The sequence below is a fragment of the Mesoplodon densirostris genome, chromosome 5, assembly GCF_025265405.1.
Source record: "Mesoplodon densirostris isolate mMesDen1 chromosome 5, mMesDen1 primary haplotype, whole genome shotgun sequence".
Classification (NCBI taxonomy): domain Eukaryota; kingdom Metazoa; phylum Chordata; class Mammalia; order Artiodactyla; family Ziphiidae; genus Mesoplodon; species Mesoplodon densirostris.
Genome location: NC_082665.1, coordinates 86,240,329 through 86,252,668, shown reverse-complemented (window position 1 = coordinate 86,252,668; position 12,340 = coordinate 86,240,329).

Sequence of the window (12,340 nt, the reverse complement as noted above, 5' to 3'; positions counted from 1 at the left end):
CCTAATCACAAGAAATTGGGTATCCCCATAACAAATGCCACTGGTGCCCTAGTCATGCTCCCTGGCTGTCATCATTCCTGAGCACACCCCCCTTCCTCCCAACTGCAAGCACTTTGCCTGAGGGTTTTTTCTGGACACTTGTGCATTCTGCCCATACACTGGACAAGCTAGAAGTGCTGGGGAGTTACCATACCCTGCAAATGGGGCACTCAAAGGAATATTCTACACTGTTTCCAGAGCTCCCCCAAAGGCTTGGGATCCAGGGGCCCACCATGATAATTTGCCTGATGACTGACTTTCACTGACTTCCTTTCCTTACCAGTGTTTCCTGAGATAGTCTCTCAACAAACTACTCGCACTCCAATCCTTCTTTCCGAGTTTACTTCTAGAAGAACCCAAACAAAGACACCCACTTCCTAGTTCAGCATATGAACAAGAGGACCCAGGCTAGACAGCAGTCAGGAACAATGTCAGACATACAATCTCAGAACATGCAGGCTACTCAGGAAGTAAGAGCATGAAAACCAAGTAGGGAAGGAAGGAAGGAAAGCCAGGCAGGTGGTCAACAAGGGCTGGTCATAACTGGAGGAGTTAAGAGACAGCAGAACACAGAGGCGGCATTGGGGAAAGAATTCAAACATAAATGATATGGGCTGTTAGCACTATCCCCAGCTATCAGACAGAGGGAAGCCATGGGAAGAATGCACAGGATCCTTAATCCTGAATTTGTGCTTTTCAGAGCACCAGTAATGAGACATCTTCACAGCAGGAGGAAGATCTCAGCCATGGAGATCTGAATTGCTTCTCTATATTACCAAAGTGTACTCATTCACAGTGTCCCAGGAGACATTTGAAAATAAATCTTGTCTTTCCAGTAAGATTATACATTTAAATAGGTTCTTTGCACTGAGCCTGGTCCAGGGTATTCAACAAAACTAAACCAGACATACATGGCTTGAATATTTATGTGGCTACCTGTGTGTATCAACAAATAAACCTCAAATAACAGCAACTGTACTGCTTTATACTTTACAGATGATTAAATACGCTGTTTAATCCTCAGTCATTTTGCATGGTCAATGGGAAAAAGTGTTTTTTCTGTTCTTGGTGTTATATACACCGTGTCTGTGGGTTTGTACGTGGGTGTGTTGAATTACTATGTACAAAGTGGGTTACTGGGTATCATTGGAACCTCAGTGAAGTCTGGTAGTCAATTCCAACCTAAATTATAAATGCTAATATTTCTTTAATTGACTTTCACCAATCCCACTTTCTGGACCCAAACCTCCAGCTCAGAATAAGAAGTAATATAAAAGTAACCATATTGTTGGAACTTTAAAATAGAGCAAGTTTTTCCTTCTTTTATTCCTTCTGCTTACTCTTGAAAATAGAGCTTATTCTGTCAAGCAAACACACACAAATTGTTCTTTAGAAAAATTATTCTGTTGCATTTATTGTTCTACTACAGGATATTCCAATCACTAGATATGTGTGATGTGACTATTGCATTGGTAAGTATAAAAATCTAGTCATGACCATTTCACAGCTTGGAGAATCTTTGACACATCTGAAAACTGAGAAGAAGCTTGGATTGGCTACTTAAAGGACATTTAAACAACTGCTTTTTGTTCCAATAGGTAATACGAAGCAACAACTATTATCACACATTTTCAGCTTCTAACCCTGAATCTAGAAAATTACACTTCAATATCTGTTGATTATTCACTACAGGAAAAGAACTGAGCTATTTTCTTCATCTGGGGTGGGGCTAGGGGAGCAAGAAGGTTTGAAAAATGAATTTACATAGTATCTGGCTTAGAGAAAACAAAATTGAGCCAGACAAAATTGAGCAATTTGGTCAAGTTATTTAACCTTCCTGTGATGCAATTATCTAGATAAAATTAAGGTCCTAATAACACCTGCAGGTTTTTAATGAGTTTTTTAAAAATGATTCTTAAATGTTTAGCACTGAGCCTGACACAGTATATGTCTTAGTATTTAGTAAAGAATGGTTTTTAATATAAAACACTTAAGACACATAAATATAATCATAAAGTTGAAAAGTGGAATTCTATAGGATTCAACAAAAACAATTTTATTATTCTCCTTCACTCTACCTTTAACTCTGTATTTGGACTCATACTTTATTGTCCTTTTTGATAAGATCTTGGCCTACCTCTAAATTTTCCAGTCAATCTTAGATGAGTTTTTAAGTCCTCTGGTTATATTTGGTTACAAAATATTCTCATATCCGTACTAAAATCTGTATTAATCCTGTGTAATGGTCAAAATTCCAATCTTCACTTGCAGTTAAATCCTCTTCTGCAATTAGGGTCAGCTTCAGCTGGAAGTCTGCAGGAGGAAACTGCTCTACCATGAGCTTACCCTCCTCCCCCTACTCAAAGATTTCTAGTCATGGTTTCTGAGCCTGTCTTTTGCCCAGAGGTAGTCAAGTAAGAATGGGGTCATTAGGGTGGACCTTAATCCACTAGGTCAGGTGTCCTTCTAAAAAGGGACAAATTTAGACCTAGACACACACACACACACACACACACACAGAGCACCATGTAAAGATGAAAGCAGAGTTGGAATGATGCTTCCACAAGCCAAGGAACACCTGACCACCAACAAAGTACTAGAAACTTGGGGAGGTGCCCCAAGCAGATTCTCCCCTCACTGCCCCCAGAAGGAAGCAACCTTGCCAACACCTTGATCTCAGACTTCCAATCTCCAGAGCTGTGAGACAAAAGGTTTCTGTTGCTTTAAGCCACTTGGTTTGTGATACTTAGTTGTGGCAGCTTTAGCAAACTATATATTTTGCTATATACACACACACCAGTTTGCATATTTATACGTATATATGTATTATGGATTGTGTATATAAAATGAAAAAAACTACTTTCAATTCTTTGAATATTTCTTTTTGTACATAGCCTAGGATTGTTTTATTTTTACCACAATTTTTCAAAGTATTGTCTCATTCAATACTTAAGTACTTGTAAAGAAACAGAAACAAAAATTCAAGAGGAATTCATTTTCTCAGTTATCACTTTGAGTAAAAGTTTTAACTTCACTTTCAAGATAAAAGTTATAATTTAAAATGGAAGTAGCATATATTAAAATTTGATAACAAAAGCTTCTCTGCCATCTTGATAATTCAATACCATTAAATGCTTTTAAGCTTATGTTTAAAAAACAATTCTTGAAGTTTATGGGTTAGAAATTTAAAATTTCCCTGGGCAGCCAGAGTTACCTGGTCCATATTAAAAGAAATAAAATTGATTAGTAATGAAATTAGTAATTCCATTATTTTATTTCTAAGAGCAACTGAGTTGAAATAATTTCTTGCACTTTTATTCAAGCATTTCCTGCTAATGCAGTGAACATCTCCTAATATAAGTGTGGAAAGGAGCGAATGAGGTTTAACAGGGCTCTGGATAGTCCAGATGTATCTTGTTTCTTACCAAACCCTAATTTCAGATTTGGCATTCTGGCAGATGACTTACTGAAAGGCAGTTGTACTTATCTTCTCTGAAGTAACATCAGCCATTTATTTCTCCTCACTTGGCATATGTTATTTTCCCAAGACAGACAAAGAATTAACTTCTTACTCATTTAGACATCCACTCTAATTGTTTTGAACTTTCTTGGCCAAATGGAGGAATCATTTTTCTCGTCTTAAAATAAAACAGTAACTTTTTTTTCCCCCAAGAGAAAATTAATTCAGACCACAAAAGCACTGCACTTCAGTTCAAGGCAACGTGTGAATTAATTAGTGTGAGAATAAAAAAAAATATTTTTCTTATTCACATACCTTTTGTCTTGGTTCTTCCAAACAATGACTGCTTTTGTTCAGTGCTTAAAAGGAATGGGGCACATTTTTCAGGCATGGTTGGCACAGAGAAGGATAGGGAGCATTACATCTCAGAGGAATTTCTATTATGTTTAATAACTTTCTCAAGACGTCAACTGTAATTTGAATTTTCATCCAACCAAAACTTAAATTACAATTAAAACCTGATTTGATAAATCAATAGTGGACCTTAACAGAAGTCCTTCAGGCTCTCCTGACAAGACCAGCCCAGCCTCATTAAAGCAATCAATTCCTAGAGTTTCCTTTCTCCATTTTATTTTGTTTTGTTTTTAACATATATGGCCCCCAGAAACAAAGAAATTGAGATTGGAGAGCAAGCATAAAGAAAATAATAAATTGAAGCAAGAAAATTTGGGATGAATATTTTCTAAAAGGCTTCAGCAAATTCTCAATATGACATCTAATTTCCAAATAATATCTCAGAAACACAGGCCTCCCAAGAAGCTTTGGTAATCTCGAAGCTCCTGACAAGGTTTAAATGTTCTCAAACTAAGTCATTTCTGTGCCAAGTTATTTCAGAGAGTACCAAAAAAACAGCTTTGGGGTATGGTACATGAATGGGAATTCATCTTGTATTACCTTGAAGACTCCAAGAAGGCTCTAAACCAGGGAGAGTTGATGGCTCCTTCTTTACAGAGAACTCGCCTGCCCTCAGAGAACGCCGCGTTTCTGTGGCGTTACCCAGGCTATTTATATAGCTCCGCCCAGGCTTATACCAGTTTCAGGTGAGTCAGTGCACGACTCAATCACTACTTAAATCAGTCAAACGAATTTCAGCTGCTCCTTCATGGAGCCACGATAATTCTACAGAAAATAATGCTTTCCTAACTGAAGTTAAGAAACACTTGGCTATTTATATCTAGTTATTCATAACTGGCCCTACATAAGGCAAGAGAGTAGAATAGTTGTTCTTAACATTTGTTGCATATTAGAATCACCTGGGAAGACTTTAAACCTCCCAATGCTCAAATCCCACACCCCTACCGATTAAGTCAGAACGTCTAAGAGTGGGAGACAGGCATCAGGAATGTTTTTTTTTAATCTCCAGGTGATTCCAATGTGCAGCAAACTATGGGAACCAATGAAGCAGAATTTTAAAGGAAATTAATGGCAGAAACACAGACAAGGGCTAAGGAAGAAAAGGACAAGGCCCAAATATTTGGATATGTTTCCTTTTGAAATGGAGCGTGAACATGCATTAAGAATATCAATCATGCATGTATGCCTGCACACCCCATTGAGAACTAAATGCCTGTTTATAATTCTACAGGAGTTGACCATAAATACACACTGCTTGGGCACATGTTTGATAGTGTGTCAAAATGCTACAAGGGATATAAAAAGGATTGATTGGTAAATCAATAAATGAATGACCTAGAATAAATGACCCTGCACACTTTAAGTATTTTGTTCAAAAAGTAGCAGCAGTCATTAAGAACAACTGATATTGCTCACACCTGTTCTGCTCTCCCTGCTAAGAAAGCTTTGAGACCTTAGACAAGAGCACAGCTGCCATCAAACAGATTGATTTCTAAATATAACCAGAGGTGATGCTAGTTTTCAGAAAATAGTGGGGAGAAAACAGGAAGAGGAACTGCACCCAGAAAAACATGCTGGTCTTCTTTGGGAACCATCTTGGAAACCATCTCACCTCTCTACAAGAAATGGCAGGAAGCATTGTATATACCAGCACCAAGTAAACCTAATAGGCTAATCTACCCTCTGATTTGAGGGTGCAGCAGAAAGGTAAATTAGACAAATAATAAAGTCAGGGAGAATTAACAGAGCTGAAACAAAAATCCCAGGCAAAATCTCACACTGTAGTTTTACAACCTGGTTTTGCAAATTGGTTTCTAAAGTCTTCAGAATTAGTGTTGTACTTAACAAGTGCTGGCCTGCACTGTAATAAACAAGCTCTGACTATGCCCCCATATGTTAGCATGCCCTGAAACATTCACTTCCCTTCCCAGTCTCCCGACATACAGACAACAGCAATGTCCCCGTGCCAAGTCTGGAGGCCCCTCCACTTTAGGTGTCTCTCAGACCACATGAACAGCCCTTCTCACCCAGGGAAATATTTGACTGGTCCTAGGATCCTTTCGGGTTCAAAGGGCCTCAGGAAGTTTCCTCGGGACTTTCTGCCTACACCCAAGGAAATGCTCTGTGGTGGAGCTTTCTGCCTCTCAGGACCCAGAGAGGAAGCAGGGAACAGAAAGCTTGCACTCTTCATATCTGCTCTTTTGTTCATATTTCTGTTGACAGCTTCTGTCTCTATTTGCTCCTCCAGGTGGTCTCACATGTTACTGTGAGCTAAGGGCATGCTCTGCCCCAGTTGCTCATCTGATAACCAGGACCTGTGGTGATACTGATGGCTGGAGAAGTGGGGTAGTGAGCACTGATGGCTGGGCCTCTGGGAGTAGTCTCAAATTCTCAAGCATATTCACATTTACATATTTCACAGACTCAAAACCTCTTCTTTTTTAGTTTTTTTTTTCTTTTTCACTCACAACTTCCCATGGGGTCAGCTGGTTCACCCCCTAGGTGATACCACAGTGCTCCTGCTACACAGTACAAGTTAGCCTGTACATTCAATTCTTGTTTTACCATTTTTATATGATGGAGAGTGGTTTGGTATCCTAGGCAACTATGGCTGGTTCCTGTACAATTCTTTGTTGATGACAGTCATAATGCTAGTTTATTTTTTTCCTATGTTATGATTTACATAATGCACTTTTGTGACCCAAAGTTTGGCAAAATATCAGCTATTTACTTTTAATTTTGTATTATATTCACCAATTAGTATTAAATTGACCTAAATAATTTTTCACGTCCTAGTACTTCTTGATCTGTTTTTCAGGAGAGTCTGTTTTTCTTCAGATGGTAAAGCCTACTGATTTCTAACATTTTATATTATTTTCCCATACTGACCTATTTTTTGTCAAATTTACCTTTTTTCTAAATCTCACAACTTATTTAACAAATATATATTGAACACTTTATATTTTCCAGGGAAGATGTCTGTCTAGAGATATAAGTTTAGAAATCTCCAGCAAGCAAAAGGCGATTCTTTCCACAAGACTAGAAGGTATCACCTAAGGAAATAGTGTTGAAAGAGAAGAACAGAGTTTAAAAATCTGATCCCCAAGAACTGTAATGACTAGAGATCAGAAAAGTGAGCAGACTCTACCAAAGGAGATTAAGTTAGAAGGATAAGCAAAAGATAACAACATCCTGGAGACCAAATGAAAGAAAAATTGTCAAGAAAGCTGGAGTAATCAGCTATGTAAAATGCTGCTGATGAGTAAAAGGAAGACTGAGAATTGGCCATTAGATTTGGCAGTATGGTATCACTGTTGACCTTATTAACCACAGTTTATATAAAGGAAGAGAAAGTATGATTTTTGTATGTTCTGGGCACACAGAGGCAGTGAAATTGTCTCTCCCATTCCCAGCTTCTCACTTCCAATGTGTGATATGCCTGATATTGAATGAAAGAAATAATGCTCAGGTCTAACAAATTGCCAGTGTTGTTAACTCAGAATGAGTCGTCCTCTACTCTATGCTACAGACACTTGTATCACAGGTTCTCACCTGAATGGTTTCACCTTCTCCAAATGAGCAAAGACCGCATTTTATGCTTTGCTGTTCTTCTGTTCCCAGCTCCTGGCAATGTGAGAGAAAACTCCATACTCAAGTGAAATGCTACATGGATGGTTCTGTGTTACACAGCCCCTCTGTCAACATTGGAGGCTATAAGACCCAGTGTGCAAAGGCCATAGCACCAAAGAAGACAGGCACTCTGCTTTTGTCATCATCCAGACCATAAAGTTGGACACCAAAAAAGTGCTTTGAATTATTATGACAGGCCATCTGCCCTTGATGACAAGAGGGAATTCAGCTAAATAGGCTTACTTCAGAATGTGAGAAATAATGTATTTCTCTATCACTATGATTGGAAATTATCCCTCTGAATTGGTCACATTTTGTGGTGCTGCACCATACAATGAGACACATTCTGTGTCAGAATCAAAAGCCAAAAACTCCAGCTCAGACTTTATCACTAAATTACTGAATGACATTGGACAGGTCATGGAATTGTCCTCTGACTTCATTTCCTTGTTTGTAAATGGATCTGTAATAATACTTACCCTTCTTTCTTCATTGAATAATTGTGAGGATGCAAAAATAAAATTAATGTGAAAGATTATATAAAAGCATATACTGCTATACAAATCCAAAATGGCATAAAAATACTGTGATTAGATATGATTCGATAAGACGTTAAATCTAGAGACAAAAGAATATAAAATCATTACAATCTATAAATTCCTTCCCTCTATAATTACAAATCCTTCCAATTGAGCTATGCAAAATGAAGAAAATTCTTTAACCTCAAATTTGTATGCCTGTGGGTTAAAAACATTTGTTCTGTTATAAATTTTTGACATGCTTCAAATGGTAAGCATGTATGATGAGTTTAATACTGTAAATATGAGGGAAATTCAAGAAAAGCTCAAGATAAAAATGAAAATTTATGATAATAGATAAGACATATATTAGGGATGGGAATTTTTGGTTAAATAAAAGCTTACATTTGGGTGATAAAGAAAGACTTGTTTCACCTAATATAACACTGAATATTGGATTTTTGATTTATGGATGAGTTCTGTGTTTATATGCTTTTTTATTTTATTACATAAAGACTTGAGATGCTTGCCTGAGAAGGTAACCTATAAATTATGCTGTGTAACTTCATACAGCATAGCCATTAATCACAAGCATTAAACTTTTTTTTTTTCTTTTAGCATTGAACAAAGAAATCTTTAAAACATAAAGGAAACAGGTCAGGATAAGCTGCCATGCCTATTTATTTCACTGTAAAGAGTTGCCTCAGAACAGGAAAAATGTGTCAGATTTATCATTCCCAACATCACTAACTGTCCTAAGTTTGGGCAAGAGCTTTCTAAAATATTCCCCCCAAAAAAGTCTCAGTTGTTGCACGAGATTTTCAGCATTAAAGCTAGGAAAAAATTTTAATCGTTTTTGACAAAACTTTTCACTCACCCTTCTGCTCTCATGATGTTTTGGGACACATATTGAAATTCGCAAAAAAAATAACAAACACATGATGTTAATTTCTCATGGCCCAGATTTGTAATTGAATACATATGGATATCCAAGTCTCCTAAGATCATAACACATTATTTATGCCTTACCCATATACAAAATAGCACAATCCTTTCACTGGTAAGGAAAGGAAAGGAATTAAGTTCCTAATACTCAAGAGTGATTCAAACAGATTACTTTGCATGTTACCTTTTTAATAACCCTTGGAGAGAGTATTACATGTTGTAAATCCTCATTTAAGAATACATGTAGCAGAAAGTAACAATTGTTGGCAAGACTATAGAGAAAAGGGAATCCTTGTGAACAATTGGTGAGAGTACAAAATGTTGCAATTTCTATGGAAAACAGTATGGTGGTTCCTCGAAAAATTAAAAATAGATATACAGTATATTCCAGCAATCTCATTTCTGGGTATATATCCAAAAGAACTGAAAGCAATTTATTGAACAGATATTTACACATCCATGTTCATAACAGCATTATGCAAAGTACCCAAGAGTTGGAAGCACCCAAATGTCCATCAATGGATGAATGGATAAACCAAGTGTGGTATAAGTATACAATGGAATATTATTTAGCTTATAAAAGGAAGCAACCCTGTCATGTGCTACAACATGGGTAAACCTTGAGGACGTTATGCTAAGTGAAATAAGCCAGTCACAAAAAGAAGAAAAATATTGTATGATTCTACTTACATGAGGTATCTAAAGTAGTCAAATTTAAAGAAACAGAAAGTAGAATGGTGATTACCAGAGGCTTGGGGGAAGGGGGAAATGGGAGTTATTTTTAATGGTTATAGGGTTTCCGTTTTGCAAGATGAAAAATTTCTGAAGACCTGTTACACAATAACGTGAATATAGTTAACACTACTGAACTGTATACTTAAAAATGGTTAAGATGGGGCTTCCCTGGTGGCTCAGTGGTTGAGAGTCCACCTGCCGATGCAGGGGACACGGGTTCGTGCCCCGATCCGGGAGGGTCCCTCATGCCGCGGAGCGGCTGGGCCTGTGAGCCATGGCCGCTGGGCCTGCGCGTCCGGAGCCTGTGCTCCACGATGGGAGAGGCCACAGCAGTGAGAGGCCCGCATACCACAAAAAAAAAAAAAAAAGGGAAAGATGGCAAATTTTATGTCATGCGTTTTTTACCACATAAAAAGAATATATATATATATATATATATATATATATATATAGCATCTATTATGACAACAGCTATGTTTTGATACACATTGCTATTTCAACCCCAAGCATTATCTTGTATGAACTTCCTAACAGAAATTTGAAAATAGGAATAGATATAAACAATTTTTTAAATACCAAGAAAGGGATAGGTTTGATGGGAAAGGAATTGAAGTTGTAGAGTTTGGGGGAAAAACTACTTGGGTGATGGATAATAGCAAATTTATTTTACTAGTAAATGACTCAGGCTTTCCAACAATGAAACTATGTATTAGTGCCAGTGCTAAGGATAGCAGCCATGTGATTTCATATAAAATTTTAATTATTTGGTTGTGAAACCAAATATTGTTTATAGTGGGTTGTGATACTATAGTTTAGATAACATTAAATGAAACTGTGTAATTCTTGATTGTTATTTAATTTTCATGTATATGTATATAGATATGTAAGATGAAAATTTCCTGACTGTTATTTGTTATATTATACATATATAAGATGATAAACAAGTCATGAAACAACTTTTAATTACTTTGAGATGTTTCTTTGGTTCCTTTTTGCTTGATGTATTGTTTAATAAGTGTTATCTAGAAAAGGATAACTCTCTTGCCCTAAGGAGCCAGGGTTTGATACTTACCACATCAACCATAACTACAGAATATCCATAAAGAATGAGAGAACTGTGACACACAACTTCTTTTGGGGGAAAATATTTTAAGGAAAGGACCAATGGGGAGAAAGTTAGTCTTCCTTTATGAGAGAAAGAACTGAAACAGAAACTTTATATTTTTTATACAAGGTATGTTACAGTTAAAAAATAATTAACAGGTGATGTAAAGATGCAATAGGGTATAAAATATAAACAAGTTTGAAGGCCTAAAAATATTTCAGAAAATAAAAAGAATGGTAAAGACCAAAGGAAAATAAATCTAGTATATTTTGTAAAATGCTAAATTTGGAAAATATAAGGAGGAGACCCAGGTAGGAAGTTACAAGAGGAAGGAAGGAAGGAAGGAAGGAAGGAAGGAAGGAAGAAAAGAAAGAAAGAAAGAAAGAAAGAAAGAAAGAAAGAAAGAAAGAAAGAAAGAAAGAAAGAAAAGAAGAAAGAAAGAAAGAAAGAAAAAGAGAGAGAGAGAGGGAGGGAGGGAGAGAGAAAAGAAGGAAACAAGGACACAAGGAAGGAAAGCCAAAATCATCCAGACAAGTCCTTCCAATTTTCAAAATCACAGTAATGTTTACTCCATACATACATGGTGGATATTTTGTAGTATAAGTAAAGAAATCATATATAAAACAAAAGATGTTAGAAGGTGTGAAGATGGAAGTATCGGTGTGTGGTCCCTAACTGAGTTTTCCCACAGCCAGTGCAAGGCATCTCTGTAGTTTGTAAGAGGTGCTGTTCTCAAGGGGTGCCTGAATGCTGATGGCCACACTTCCTGCCTGGTCCCCACCAGCAACCCCAGGAAATATGTCCATCTGATCTTCCCCTCAGCAAGTGATCATGTTTGTGCTTTTGGTGGCTCCATCTTTCAGGCTGCATTCCATTCCATCCTTGCCGCTGGATATCACAGAAGGGTCCCCAGGACAAATGACTCACTTGTAAATAATGCTGTTACTTTGTTCTTCAGTGTTATTTTTATCTCAAGCACTTTAGTGAGATTGCAGAATACATACACATAGGTAATATCTTCCATGGGTAGATATGATTACCCACAGCAATCATAACATGTTAAACCCTGACTGGATACAAATGAAACTTCATTACTCATTTTTCTCAGTTAGGGTTTCTCAACTCCTGGGAGATGATATTGATTGTGTGACTCTTGGTACCATATTCTCACTCTTCTCATGATGTTTTTACTCCAAGAATCCAGACAGAAAATTAAGACAATTTTCTTACAATGGCTATGGGTCAGAAACACCACTTCAATCATTTGATTGCATTATAATACTTACTTTCACAATTCTTCAACACATCAGAACACTAATCAGGATCAGAAACATGCTTGTCCTCTTAGTTTACATCCTTCCTCAAATATCCTAAGTAAATATGTGTCCATACATGAACCTCCTGTTGGCTGTACATCATCCTTGCTACATCTGGCAGTATTGTTATATTCTAAGGCCTTACCACATCATACCGCTCTAATAGGATTCTATATTA